This window comes from Lynx rufus, unplaced genomic scaffold, assembly GCF_022079265.1.
Source record: "Lynx rufus isolate CCGP_SWC_20201006 ecotype Redwood Valley unplaced genomic scaffold, mLynRuf1.p SCAF_2, whole genome shotgun sequence".
Lineage (NCBI taxonomy): Eukaryota > Metazoa > Chordata > Mammalia > Carnivora > Felidae > Lynx > Lynx rufus.
In genome coordinates, this window is record NW_025814834.1 from 87494814 (window position 1) to 87510650 (window position 15837).

The 15837-nt window shown below is 37.1% G+C and overlaps 1 protein-coding gene across 2 annotated transcripts in view; it reads right to left on the bottom strand.

Annotated features, from left to right (window-relative positions):
- The window catches only part of ARHGAP15 (Rho GTPase activating protein 15), a 619400-nt gene that overhangs the window by 355711 nt on the left and 247852 nt on the right, over positions 1 to 15837 (bottom strand). The gene's annotated exons all lie outside the window — the stretch shown is intronic.

The window sequence follows — 15837 nt, forward strand, 5'->3', positions numbered from 1 at the left end:
CCTACTTAGGTACTTTTACAGGACTACTTAGGCGAAAGAACTCTAAACTACTGGTTTACCAAATTCTTCATTTGACATGCAATAAAATAGAGGTTTAAAAGTATTCACACAGATGTCTTTATTTCATTATAACATAATCAAATTATACCTTAAAAAATCCAAAAGGCCTTTATGAAAAATCGGATTGTTCTTAATCTGCATTCAACATAGAACTAAATTACAAATTAGCAAAATAAGTATCAAATTTAGATCTAATCATCATAAAAATACTCTTCTCTGAAGCAATTTAGACCAATACTTAAATGAGGAATTTGAAAAGTTAAGTGAGGAATTATTACAGAATTATACACACATATTACCTACCTAAATCTATTAATTAAATTAAAAACAAATACATATTTTATATAGGGCCAAAGCTTTTCTTCATATGAGGGCCAAAGTTTGTTAGATCTCTTCCATAATTCTATCTATAATACACGTAGAATTTCTATCTTTCGTCTCTTTGAAGTAAAGTGCAAATTGTGTGATACGCGCAAAATAAACGAAATGCAGAATCCTTCTGTTTTCTTAACTTTTTTTTTCAACTTTTTACAGTTGTCTTTCCCATACCTAATCTAGAGCAATTTCTTTTAGCAACTCATTTAGCAACTCTTTCCAAGGCATTTACCTTTGGTTTTCATACCAACAATAGCTTCCTCTCTTTGAACATTCTTATGTCATCAGCTCATGTAATATTGAATTAAACCATGTATTACTATTGAATTAAGTCATGTGTTTCTATACATGAGAATGATGTAAATAGTTCTGAGGAAAAATGCAAAGATTTCTTTTCTTTTTTTTCCCCCCTTGGGTATTATGCTAAGTGAAATAAGTCAGAGAAAGACAGATATATGTAAAAGATTTCTTCTCTAAGCACCCCACTCAACTGTGAGGCACAAAATAGTTTAGACATTCCACCAGAAAGTGGAATATTAGCCACAAGACTTTAGTTTAGTGTTGATATCAGTACATTTTAGAAAAAAAAAGGGGGGGGAGGAAGCTAATCTTTGAGGCATTTAAGTGAGGCTGTTTAAGAGACCCTTTTTTTTGTTTATTTATTTATTTTGAGAGAGAGAGCATGAGCCGGACGAGAGGCAGAGAGAGAGGGAGAGAGAGAATCCTAAGCAGGCTCCACACCCAGCACTGAGCCCAACTCGTGACTCCATCTCACAACTGTGAGATCACAGCCTGAGCTGAAATCAAGAGAGAGTCACTCAACAGACTGAGCCACCTAGGCTCTCCTAAGACATCTTCTGAATATCTATTTATTACTGTGTGCATATGTGTATGTATATTTTCTCATTCTTAGAAAAATCCATGGCCATTTTTTTTGTCTACTTAATAACATCCCACTTGACGATGTATATATTCTCACACCCCATGATAAGGCAAAGAAATTGGGTGGCAGTTAGGGATTCAACATTGCCCCCTCACTTTCACAGTAAGTATTAATAGGGTGTTTTATTTTTCCTATTTTGAAAACATTTTATACTGCACTCTATTCTTTTTTACATCCCCATGGCCTAGCACAGCACCTGCTTCACATGTAGTAATTAGTAGTATACATGAGCTATATGAGCTTAGGCGAGTTCTGTGTGTTAGTTTCATCTGTAAAACATCAATGATAAAACATAAACTTATCTTATAAATTCTGTGAATTAATAAATATGAAGAGCATTGAATAGGATCTGGCCCATAATCGGTGCTCAGTAATTGATATTTACATTATCAATATTATTGCAATCTAATCACTATTCTTTTTAAGTATAAACTCATCAAAGATAAGATCTTCTGACAAATGTGAAGGAGATTCCTAACTGAGACTCTCATATCCTGTTTAATTGTTCAAAACCTCCTGGTACCTATTAATGGTTGTTAAGAACATTGAGGTAAAAATTATGTTCATTCGGGGTGCCTGGGTGGCTCAGTCAGTTAAGCGACTTCTTTGGCTCAGGTCATGATCTCATATGTTATCTTTCTTTCTCTGACTGATTTATTTCACTTAGCATAACACACTCTAGCCCCATCTATGTTGCTGTAAATGGCAAGATTTCATTCTTTTTCATTACCAAGTAGTATTCTATTATATATGTATACCACATCTCCTTTATCCAAATTCTTACTTAACATGTTTCCAGAGGTAAGGGAAATAAAAGCAAAAATGAACTATTGGTACCTCATCAAGATAAAAAGCTTCTGCTTAAGAGTTTTAAACCCCCTTTTTTTTTTTTTTTTTTTTTTTTTTTTTTTTTGCCTTTCTTTGCAGAGGTGTGGTTAGAACAACCCAGGATTCTGGACCTGACTCCCATTAGCTTTGAGTAGTCATGATGTGTCGTGCACAGTGCTTGACACTTTCATACATGTACACACCCACCTCATTTTTAATCCTCTAAATAACTGTATAGGAGCTCCTGGGTGGCTCAGTCAGTTAAGTATCCAATTTTAGCTCATGTTATGATCTCACAGTTGGTGGGTTCCAGCCCCGTGTTGGACTCTGGGCTGACAGCTCAGAACATGGACCCTGCTTCAGATTCTGTGTCTCCTCTCTCCCTGTCCCTCTCCCACTTGTGGTCTCTCTCTCTCTCTGTCTCAAAAATAAATAAAAACATTAAAAACATTATGTTCATTCAAAATCTATAGATGTTCCTAAATTCCTTTAGTTAAATCAGTGAAACTCTGCTATTACAAAAATGTGTAATTTTTATGTATTTTTCATATTGTTTTTCCTATTGATTAATGTTTTGCCATTATTTCCGATTAAATATTATATGGCAGAGTTGTGAGGTTGTTATGTATGAACTTGTGCTCTGGACCAGATACACTCTGTGTAAAATTATAAGCTGACTTGGCCATTTTGAGCAAAGACAATGCTTGCATGAGATGTCTTTCCAGAATATTTTTGTTTGTTTGCTGATTGCCCTTTTTAGACACGTGGAAAAAAAAATATTACAAAGGACCAACCCCAGTGTATTCCTTCTACATGCTTCATTTTTGTGTAATCCGGAGAAAAGTCTAACTACTTATTTATAAGAGAATTTCTTGAACATGGCTCTTCAGTAGACATCGATTTCTTTTCTTCCCTTTTTTTTTTTTTTTAGTTTATTTACTTTTGAGAGAGACGAAGCATGAGCGGGGGAGAGACAGAGAGAGACACACACAGAATCCGAAGCAGGCTCCAGGCTTCAAGCTGTCAGCCCAGAGCCCGACACAGGGCTCGAACTCATAAACTGTGAGATCATGACCTGAGCTGAAGTCGGACGCCTAGCCAACTGAGCCACCTAGGTGCCCCGATTTTCTCTTTCTTCTAAGACAATTGCACTTTCTTCTCTTTCTTTCAACAGGTTTTGAAAAAAGTTCATTCTTCAATTGCAGAACACACTCTAAGTTAAACAAACCTTTTTGAGGTACAGCTTGTTTTCCTCAATCGGAGTAAATACACATAGCACAGTCACCCATATCTGTTTAGCTTTCTAACAATTCTTCCTGGGAAAAACCCATGGCCATTTTTTGTCTACTTAATAATATCCCATCTGACAATACTCAGATGATCTATCAACTCTGTGTTGGTGGCTGAGTGGTTTCAGCTTGTAATACACCTCGAGAGGAATTCATCTGCATTTCCTCCCTTCATCGATAATGTGAATTGCATCATGTATGTTGTAAGGAAACCATTCATTTTTTATGCTTGGCCATAAACTACACCATGACAATGATTAGAGTTGAATATGAACATTAAGAAGTCCCAAGAAACAATAGAAAGGAAGTATTTATTTATGGAGTTCAGAGCATTAACACTATGTTCCACTGTCAAAGATGGCTGCTGAGCCTAAGATGGTCTCAGTCTGGTGCTTACAGTTCTGTCTCCTTGGGAAACCTACCCTTAATACAAGCATTAATTGGAGAAAACCTAAAAAAGCTAAATCAATGTGTACCTAAAGACATCTTCTACACCAAAATTACTTTACTTGATTAATCAGTCTATTAATCTGGTGCCAATTAGTGACTTTTATTGAGGAGAAATATAAGGGCACTTCAAAACTATGAGTTTGGTGTCTGAGAGTCAGAAAGTTATCTTGCAGCCTAGATAATGGTTACACTGAGTGTCCCATGATTTGAGAAATGGAACTATTACTGTAATTCCACCTCCTTTAGTACAGAAAAAATGCCAAGACACATCTTGAATACATTCAGGTAATTTTAGTAATCAGTGTGCATTTTGGTGAAATGCCTGCCAGTAGGAGTGTACAGAAAAAAGGCATTTCAATGTCCATAGAAAAACTCTCAAAACATATGCCTTCACTTACAAGTTTAGCTATTATTTGGATGAAATAAAGTGAATTGTAACTTCAGTACTCTAAAAGTTGAGTGGCTTGAGCTCGGCCGTGCGGAGTTACAGTCAGGTGACACACACTTTGGTTGACCCTCTTTTTAGCTGAATCGTCTCTACCAATGTGTTTATCTTGTCTTCATAGGTTGTGCATAAAACCTGATGTCCTCAATCATTGGAAATAACTGCCCGTGTCAGTCTGAAGTGGCCGGGACTGGGCAGAACTCCTCTACTCTGTGTGGTTAGAAAACACATGCCTGACCTCTGTGAGCTCTGTTCCCTCACTGTGGTTTATATAAAAACCTAAGACTGGGAGATTTCTGAAGCAACCATCGATTTTACATAGAGAAGTATGAGAAGCTCCTCTCCAGGTAAAATAAAATGGTAGCCTAGTGTTTCTATCAAACGCTTTACACTATTGGCATTTGTAGAATGAAATAAAATCTCTTTCTCTATAAAGCCATGTCTTCCTATTCAATTTTCTGTGGAATGGACATTAGGGGGGAAGTTTTCTTCTTTGAAGTGTTTTGAAGCTATTTTAAAATAATGGCATAAGGTATATAGCCAGACAGGTAAAGTTTAAGTCTGTGGGGAGGCAGAGTGAAAGAGTAGGCGACCTTTCAAGGGGCCTTCATGCCTTTCATTATGTTTACTTACAAATAAATCCAGATGATAGCATACAACAGAAATATGCTTCAAATACGGGTGATTCCTGAATGACGCCAGGAAAAGAGGCAGCTATTTTGGAATACCCAAACTCTTTTTCAAATTTTACTTATGCAGGTGGGTTATATTCCCCTACTATGTAGTTAGCAGCATTTTTTTTTAACTCTAAAACACATAGGCCTTTTTGCCTGAGTTAAATTTGTTTCCTTAGCTGGTAAAGCTTTTCCTTTCCATATGGTCAGGATAGCTAATTTAGTTTGTCTCTGAGGTGGCCAACATTATAGTGTGGTATCATAGAATATAAAAATAAAAGAAGGTATGAAAACCTTATTCTAAAAATGAAATAAAAACAGATGGGACATACGTTTCTAACGTATTTAATTTGCATCGTCTTTTTCTCCTTTTAAAGTTCTTGTGGACCAATCTTGCAAAAAGGCAAAACAAACCCTAAACACTCCAGATCCATGCCAGCAAGCTGCCAGGCTGATCTTTTTATCTCCATCAACTCCATGAAAAAAAATCAACGAAGAGAAAAAAAATCAAAACCTGTGTGTTTAAATGTCCTGAAATTTTTAAAATAAAATTCTAAAATAAAATCCGTAGAGTATTTTTCACTTACATACTGTGGAACTATTTCCAAGTGGAAGCATAGTCATCTGCGAGGTTGAATTACCTCAGGAAGCCTAATGATGACCTTTCTCTTGTCTTACGGGGACAGCAAGAACTTTCCAGGGTGGCCTCAGAAGAGCAGGCAGGGGGCCGTGAGCTTTAGTTTCCACTCCATACCTTTTCCTTTCTTTAAAGCTGCTATAAAGACGTCATCATTCACTCTAAGACACAGTCTTGTAAATCCTGCCCCTAGATTCCCGATTTCATCAGATTTGCCCACTGTAACTTGTTTAGTAACTCAGCGTGCAATACCCTTGTGGTCTGGAACCAGCTACCATATGTGAATAAGACTAGGCCTGTGTGATGTCAAAGCAAATGAATTGGGAGGCAAAATAATTTAGACACATAATTGCTGGTTTTATCTGAACAACTGGCTTAACCATTTTTTTTCCTACAGTTTCCTGAATCAACTTTTTTTTGTTGTTGTTCTTTAAATCAAATCAACACACTGGGGAATTGCTTTAGAACTGCAAGGATTTGGCTCAATATAGAATACGTGACAAATTATTTTGTATACTTTTCAAATTTGGCATAATTACTCTTTAAAGAGCACTTCTACAAGAGATAGTTTGGGTCTGCCATAAGGTTACAGCTACGTTATTAGCAATAAAGGATTTCCAAATATAATTCTTTTTTGGCATTAAAACATTTTCATTTTACTACTAACCTCAAGGAGACTTTACTGATAGCTATCCATAATTTTTATTAAAGATGCATTCACACAAAAACATTGCCATATTACTGTTATTTAAATGAGACATGATATCTACTTGAGTAAAATCTTTTATTTTCTTCAATCTTCCCATAAGAATAAATTTTAAAACTTAATAGAGGTGACAATGACAATCATAAATTATCATCAGAAGAAAACTTTGAGGCCTGGTTAGGCAAATATTCTGATAGTTCTGGCTCAAAATGGCTGTATCTATTTTAAATGTGTTCTTTTTTCTCTCCTTCACATCATTAAAAATGTTTAAAATAATTTCATTGATTACTGGACAAGGCAGTATATTGTGGGTTGATAAGTTTCTTTGGTATCATCTGCAACCTTGGTATAAGTCTAAGTAATACTATTTGGGAAGGAAAACAAAACCATAGCTGGTGTTACTGATACTCGATAATATTCTTTCTCACAATGCCAAAAAGCTTAGTTTTTCTTTTCTCAATTTAGGATGTTTACCGAACAAATTTTACATAGTATATTAGAAAGCTACTGATAAAGGTTATTATCAGACCTGGAGACTTAAGCAAATGTTTTTTGGTCAGTGACTTGCATCTGACTCTGTCTTTTCTATGGAAACTCTCAAACCTAGAGAGCAAGTGTGCAGCACACAGAAGTCACAGATAAGACAGCAGCCATGAATGGGACTTGCAGCCTCCCAGGCTCCTTTCAATTACTGAAAGATGTCAATGTTTCCTTTGTAAACAAGTGTGAGGAGAATTCTGCTCTTGGTTGGTGTTGAATTGAATTAGGTCCCCCTCAAATAAGGTACGTTGAAATTGTAATCCCAGTACCTCAGAATGTGACCTTATTTGGGAAAAGAGCCTTTATAAATGCAATTGAGTTAAAATGAGGTCATTAAGGTGGGTCCTGATCCAATATGACCGATATCCTTATCAAAAGTGGAAATTTGGACGCTGAGACAGCTACAAAGAGAAAACACTATGTGAAGACACACAGGGAGATTGTCACGTGACAATGAAGGCAGAGCTTTGAGTTATGGAGCTGTGAGTCAAAGAATGTCAGAGACTGTTAGCAATCCACCAGAAACTAGAAGAGGCAAAGGATTCCTTCAGGTTTCAAAGGCACCATGGCCCTACTGACACCTTGTTTCAAATGTCTAGCCTCCAGAACTGTGAGTCATTAAGTTGCTGTTCGCTTATTTATTTATTTGTTTGTTTGTTTGTTTGTTTGAAGTTGCTGTTGTTAAGCCACCAGTTTGCGGTGCTTTGTTTCAGTAGCCCTGGAAAACTAATGTGGATAGTGAAACCAGTGCTACCGAAGCTAGTCTCTCAAAAAAAAAAAAAAAAAGAAAAGAAAAGAAAGAAAAGAAAAAGAAAAAGAAAAGAAGAGAAAAGAAAAGAAAAGAGAAAAGTAAAGGAAAAAGAGAAGAGAGGAGGTGAGGTAAGGTGAGGGGAAAGGAGGGGAGAGAAGGGAAGGGGAGGGGAGGGGAGAGAAGGGGAGGAGAGAGGAGAGGAGAGGAGGGGAGAGGAGGGGAGGGGAGGGGAGGGGAGGGGAGGGGAGGGGAGGGAAGGGAAGGGAAGGGAAGGGAAGGGAAGGGAAGGGAAGGGAAGGGAAGAGAAGAGAAGAGAAGAGAAGAGAAGAGAAGAGAAGAGAAGAGAAGAGAAGAGAAGGGAAAAGTCAGTCCTAAAGAAGTGAAGCATCCAAATGAAACTTGTCATAAGTACTTTTAAAAAAGTAAGGAAAAGGTACCAAGAAAGGTACCAAAAAGGACACACTGCCAAATTTACCAAGTAGAAAATCTCCTCTTTCTCTTCCTTTTTATGTTTTTGTTTTGTTTTGTTTTGTTACCTAACAGTCCAAACATTTCAAAATGCTGCATGCACAATGAGAAAAGAATCAATTGCTAGGAAACACTGGCATGGAGAAACCTGGTGAGCAGTGGGGTGATAGTGACGTCAGTCAGTTTCAGGAAAAAGTATGAAAGGAAGCTCGAGGATGGTCAGAGTCTACCGTGCGAGGGTGTCTGTAAATCACTGTGTAAACACCCAGGAACTGCTCCCCCAAAGTCAAGAACCAGTCAAGCAGCACCAGCTGTAAAAATGGAAGTGTGCAGGAAGTGGAGGTTTCCTCCAACATCTGTTGGGGCCATTAAAAATGAAAAGTAAATCCAAACTGGCAATATAAGAGATTTATTTTTCTACATTAACCCTGACAGCAACTGCCAATTTGTTTTTCAATCTTTTGCCACACAAGTACCTTTCAAGGGGTGTAAGAGCCAGCGCCAACTGCAAAAGCAGCAATAGGTGGAAAAATTGGGATTAAGACAATTTAATATTGATGGCGAGCATCCAATAAGATGAGGGTAAAGAAAGGAACATGAGAAGTCAAAGCTGGCAGGAATGCATCAGCAGGAAAATATAATCATCTGGGAGAATATAAATCTGAAGTGCACCTTAAAATCACAGGAGAGCCAAACAATTCTCTGTAGGCAATATCATGCTCTGTAAAATAAAGAACTTGAAAGAAGATCTCACTCTATTGTGAACTAGGATTTAGGCAAATGCAAACTACCTGCAACAATATTCAAGTGCTTTTCTTTCAAAATATAGACCAAATAAGGACACATCATTTCATGCTCTTAACACAGGAGGTATGGAAAGATACAGCTCCCCTTAATTTGTGCCAAGGGATATCTGTGAGCCATGAAAATTTCTAGGAGAGGCTGGCTTTTTAAGCATTCAGAGCTATCCTTCTATTATGAATTAAGTAATGTGTTAAAATTTCCATTCTATCTCCTCTTCTTTCCTTCAGTATTTTCCAATTCTGTTTGCTAGCCCTGGTATAAAGTTTTCATCCCAGGGTCTTGAGCCCACATATTTGTCTCTTTGTAAGTTAGAGATGGAAGGAATCCTGGAGATCATTAACTTTAACGACTTAATTTTATTTATACACAAAGAAGCAGTAAAAGAAGTGCTTCTTCACTAGCGCTTTCACTAGGGAAAACACATAGTTGTGTGTATGGGCCATCAACAGCCTTGGATCAAATCTGTCTTCACTGCTTGCTCAATTGTGACAATCACATTTCTCATCACATAGAGACAATTTATATCATCCAAACAAGGACACTCTTGAGGGTAAAAGGGGGACACAATAAGTAGGGGATAAAACAAGGCCATCTCTGAAAACTAGACTTATAGTCATGTGTACTGGCAGAAAGATAGGCACATCACAGGGTAGATGTGAGGACTGAACCAAATACTGCATGCGACGCACCCAGGCAATCACATCAATGGTAGCTATTAAGCTATTGGCCCATGGTCAGTCTACATGTTTGTAACAGAGCCAGAAATGGAAAACACAAAGTAACATTCTTTCCACTATACCACGTTGTTACTTTAAACAGAGCAGATTAAGCAGGAGACTAATAAGAAGCAGAGTACTAACATATCATTATAATATATTAGTACTCCTTATTAATCTACTTAATCTGTTTTGCTTACACTATCACATGCATATTCAATTCTCCAATTAGATTAGATCTGCTCTAAAGATATAATCAGAGGTCTGCTGTATTTATCTTCATTCCTTCTTTCACCGTTTTCTTTGTAAAGTACCTAGTATAATATCGTGCATAGAGTAGGTACTTAGAAAAACGGGCAATTTCGTTCTTTTTGCTCTATTCCACTGCTTATTTTTGAGCATTGCAAATAAGCATCCAGTTCTTGGCACCATAAATATCGTTTAATAGATGTGGAATAAGAACCTCTTTAAAATGTACCTATCTGTATTGGCTTCGCTCCGTTCTTTGAATGAAAACGTAACCATTCTCTTCCTACTTGTGTTTTGAAGTGCACGTATCTACTCTAAGGAGGCACATCTTGTCATTTGGACTTCTTGATTTTGAATGTAATTTTTATAACAGTTTTTCATTGTTTACTCCTCTCTAAAGTATATCTTTGTAGAGACAAAAACAATGAGAAAAATTAGAAATTCAGAAAGTTTTCCAGGAAACTAAAAAGAGAATTTTGTAAGCAAGGCCACACTGGAGCCAACTATTTATACAGTGTCTGGCAATGGCCTTGTTAATGATCAGTGTGAACCATTTCACTATGACTTCAACTATAGCGGTGATCAATACCAACAAGCAAAATGTGTGCTTAGAGGGGGATTTACTAATGGCATGGTGCACAGACCGAGTTCTCAACCCTCAGTCCTATGTGTACTTTTGTTATGTGCATCAGAGACCTGTATGCACATGAGACTACACTGCGTTTTTTTTAATTTTTAAAAAAAATTTGTTTACTTATGAGAGAGAGAGAGAGCCGGGGAGGGGCAGAACAAGAGGGAGACACAGATTCTGAAGCAGGCTCCAGGCTCTGAGCTGTCAGCACAGAGCGCGACATGGGGCTCGAACTCAAGAACATCGAACTCAAGAACCCCGAACTCATGACCTGAGCCGAAGTCAGATGCTTAATCGACTGAGCCACCAGGCACCCCAGTCTTCTCTGCTTCTAATCTACATCTATTGAGAAATTAAAATTTCCAAAAACAAGTCATTGTGGTTGCTCTAATTTGGAAATTTTTGAAATCTCCATCTTACTAAAAAACAAACAAAAATCAACAATGCCGCAATTCCAAGATTCATTACGTGTATTATCAAATATAGTGTGCCTATCCTCTGCACTGTTTTGAATTATTCAACTTATAAACTGTAACATTTATCATTTATCTGCTCTATTTCTCCTGTACAGTCAACTTCCAGTACTTCAGAGATTGATAATCCAGTTTGTGAAGATAATTCAAGTCCTTGACTTCTCCATTTCCCTCAAACAAACTGACACTAGGGTATTTCTTCTCTCTCTAGAATCTCTGCTGGAGGGTGGCAGTGAAGGGAGAAGAAGATAAAACACATTAATCAATGTTTCTACTTTTAGCAGGACTGGTAAACGATGGTGTATAGGATGATGTTGAAAAAAGGAGCTAAAACAATACTTCTGAGGGATTTGAGGTTTTTATTGATTTTGAATATATCCTTTTCTCTAAGGCACTACGGGTGACTATGGTTCTTTTATATATCACCCCTGGTATCAGAAAGAGAATTCAGAACAGGAAGGGTAATGAGTTTGATACACTGTATTACCATTTGGGATAGATAACTGGGAATTGACCTCAATATGTCAAGAGGTAACATGGATACATAACATTAGCCTTAATACCAAACCAGATTTATAGAAAGTATCTTTATTTCTTAAAGTTTTAGAAATACTTTAATATCTGTTGAATAAACTGTTTAATACCTCCAGACTCAAGAGTGGCTTTGAACTTCTAATCACCCAGAAATTATTTCTAAAAGATCTCAGAAATTGGAATTTATGATTTCATTTTCACACGTGTTAATCATATTAGTCAATATTATCAGATCATCTGATTTGCTGAATTGAAATGTATCTCCCAGAGACACACATCCAAACCCATGGTTCAGGGAACCTTCAATATTCTGATAAATCTTAGTACGCAGCATTTGTTTGTTTGTTTGTTTGTTTTCCTTTCTGCATTTATCTCCAAAGGCTATTTCCAAAGCTATTTCATTAAGTATTATGATATATTGAATATATTAAATTAATCATTAATGTTTAACTGGAGATAATATTTTGGTATGTTTGTCGTGAAGGGAGAATTTACCAGAGAGATTTAAACTATATATTTAAAAGCTTACTTGTAAGCATTATTCAAGGAATTAGCCTTTGCGAAATGCACTGAGAAGGCTGAGGTATAAATGTACTAAAACCATGATTAGAAAAGCTCTGTTACAAAGTCACATGTTCTATATATTTTTTTAACCATTAACACCGCACTAATTTTTTGCTTTAAAATTAATGTAAAACCCCAACTCAAACCTCTTTAACATTGTATTTGTAATATAGCAAAGATCAGATTTTTCTTTTTTTTTTTTTTTTTAATTTTTTTTTTCAACGTTTATTTATTTTTGGGACAGAGAGAGACAGAGCATGAACGGGGGAGGGGCAGAGAGAGAGGGAGACACAGAATCGGAAACAGGCTCCAGGCTCTGAGCCATCAGCCCAGAGCCCGACGCGGGGCTCAAACTCACGGACCGCGAGATCGTGACCTGGCTGAAGTCGGACGCTTAACCGACTGCGCCACCCAGGCGCCCCAAAGATCAGATTTTTCTAATGCTGAGTATTAGCCTCCATGGTACCTGTTATTTCCTAAATTTTATTCTATGTGTTCTAAGTCTTACTACATATATACTTGAAATTAGTGAAAATGAATGCCCTTAGCCCATGGACTAGAAAGCCCTTCTCATGGTCAGGATCATGATTTTAGAAGTTTTGTTTTCCACACAAACCTCAGACATGCCAGATGGGATAAGCCTCAATGAGTGAATTGTATCAATGATGACTGATAGACCTGAACACTGTTCAGGAATTAACATCATTGACAGGTTACAAACAATCCAAATGAAGTAAAACTCAAATTTACAGATTTATATAGACTGCTCTGGTAATGAGGAATTTTGGTTAACTGATGTTCCTGATTAGCTCAGAGTGAATGGAACGCTGTTCACTTTTCTGTCCCCAAACTTAAATTCATCTTCAAAATGCTTTAGTCCATCTCTCAAATTTTAGCATTCTGAAGGGTTGCATAATGGAATATATCTGTAATGTTAAGAGTCTTGTAGTACCTAACAGTCACAATTTTAAACATCCACCCTGATTGTTCCCAATGGAAAATTTGGAGGTCGAATATGTCAGAGAGGAGAGGGAGTGCATATGCACTATAGGCCATACTGGATATGTGTTTGTTTTTCCCTTTGCATAATAAATTTAAAACTGTGAACTTGTTGTTGTTATTTGCCAACAGATTTTCTTTAAAGCAGGGTCTGCTCTTTACCGAAGCACTCCTAGCTCCAAGCACTCATCAACAAGAAAAATAAAATCCATTTAATGAATGTTTGGAGAAGTTGGGTTCTTAGTTGGCATTTCACTGTTCTTGGCTTCCAGAATGAACTCCTTAGAGTCAGAGTGTTGATAGAAGTTTTCAGTGGGAACACTTAACCATGGCAGTGTTATCACTGGGTTTGCTGTCTTTACCTAAAACCTATACAATTTCCATTCTTTCCTAAAGAAACAGCATCTTCAACTTTCACAGGGCAGTCTAAAGTTTCATGTCTAAGTCACTAGAGCTCCAGCGAGGTCATGTCTTTATGCATGTCACCACCGGATACTCTTGCACCGTTGTTCTAACACTGAGTGAGCTGCACATTTTCCCCTCAACATTCCACATGTGCAAAAGAGTATATTTTTCTTAGTTCCTAAGTGCTTGGCAGAATTCTGATTCCCAGGGTATTTGGGCTATGTTGTTCTGAATTTTCATCACCAATCAAATTACTTACTTTCAGACCATAAAAAGTCACAAGAAAGTACTTGGGAAACTTATATTTAATAGGACTCTAGGGAGGCAGGGCAAGATGGGAGGTGAAGAGGGGAAGAGAGGCCAGTGACATTTGCAAACACCAATAGGTAGAGAGTTTTCATTCTCGCATGATGCTAGTAGTACAATTAGTAGTAATATACACATTTTAGTGTAACCATGCTGAACAGTAGTCCTAAAGTTACATAAGCATTTGGCTTTTAGAAAATATAAATTATGGCATATATCAATACTTGACAGAAAATTATTTAGAATACACTGTAGGGTCTACATCTATGATCCACACATCCAGCCAAATTTCCTTTCTGTCTAAGCTGTTCTTTGTTCATTGCTTTATTTTACAAATTTGGATCCCTGAGTGATGGCTTTTCATAGCGAAGTTGTGATGGCCTTCATCTGTTCATTTTTTTTCTCCCTTTTATTGATCAAATCTTTTGGCAAACACTTATTAACAGTGTTAAATTCTGAGATTATGCAAATGGAGAAGGCATTATACTTGTCCTAGAGAGGTCATTAGTCTGGTAGGGGAGAACAACACTTTCAATAGGTAGCTGCTATGGCCGCAAGATGGATTCTCTAGTAGCAGTGTGTAAGAGTCACTGTTGCAGCTGGAAACAGAATCAGAGAATGGATCAACTCAGCAGTGGATCAGGCAGGGTGGGGCACAGAGGGGAAGGAGGGGGGGGTGGGAGGTGGCGAAAGTAGGCATCTACTAATGATGGCAAATCGTGGCACTACAACGTAACATGTCGCATTCCAATAACAACATCCCATAATCCACCTGCAATATTTTTATAACTCATTTTTTAAAAGTAAGAAATGAGCAGTATGTTCCCTTTTAGGAAATATGTTCTTTCTTACCCACTGGCTTTTATTTCACCCATTATGATGGATTTCAACAACTTAATTTGCAGTGCCCTTTGCCAACTGTTTGAGAAGTAACACAATTACAAACCCAGCTATATGTGATTAACAGGATAATTTTACCTCATAGATATACAACATTTGGGATTTATTGTTATGGGACTATTTTTAAGAGCTAACCATGATTCTAATAACAGTTTAACCTCAGTAAAACGGTTTTTCAGCTTTGCTACAACTAAAGAACATTTCATCTATTTGGCATTTCTCGTTCATGAGTAACTCAATTATTATTATGTTTTACTCTTTCATCAGGAGACATAGAACTTTATTAACATTAAAGTAGCATGGTAAATCATATTTTTCTCTAAGAAGAAAACATCCCAACCTAGGTACCCTATATCTCCTTTCTTCCTTCTTCAATGCCAAACTCAAATTCATTGTGCTTTCCTGAGACTTTTCCTCGACTACCAACAAAATTGATTGCCATCTTATGTCACTGTATACATTTGTGTTATATTTTTATGAGAGGCAGCAAATATAATAGTTAAGTGCATGGATGCTTGAAACACAGTACTTGGTTTTGAATCCTGGTTCTGCCACTTAGGATTTGTGTTGTCTTAAGGAAATTTTATTACCATTCTGTCTCAATTTCCTCACCTATAAAATGAGATAATAGCAGTACCTTATTAATAAGTCTTGAGGATTAAATTAGTAAGTATATAAAAGAACTTATAAAATTATCTGGCATATAAGTAGGTACTGCGTAAGTGTGTATTATTTTTCTATCTATCTACATTTTTTAGTACGATTATTTGCTCAAGTGTGTATCTCCCTCAGTAGAGTATGTATGTATGTATTTATTTATAGATAAAGAGTGCAAGGCAACAGGGAGGGGCAGAGAGAGAGGAAAAGAGAATCTTAAGCACGCTCCATGCTCAGCACTGAGCCCTACTCAGGCTCAGAGCTGAGCCCAACTCAGGATCGATCTCAAGACCTACCATGAGATCACAATCTGAGCAGAAATCAAGAGTCCTCACTGACTGAGCCACCCAGGTGCCCCTGCCTCAGTAGAGTATTCCTTACTTAATACTGAGGCCATATCATTTATTTCTGTACACTAAACCTTTCAAAATCT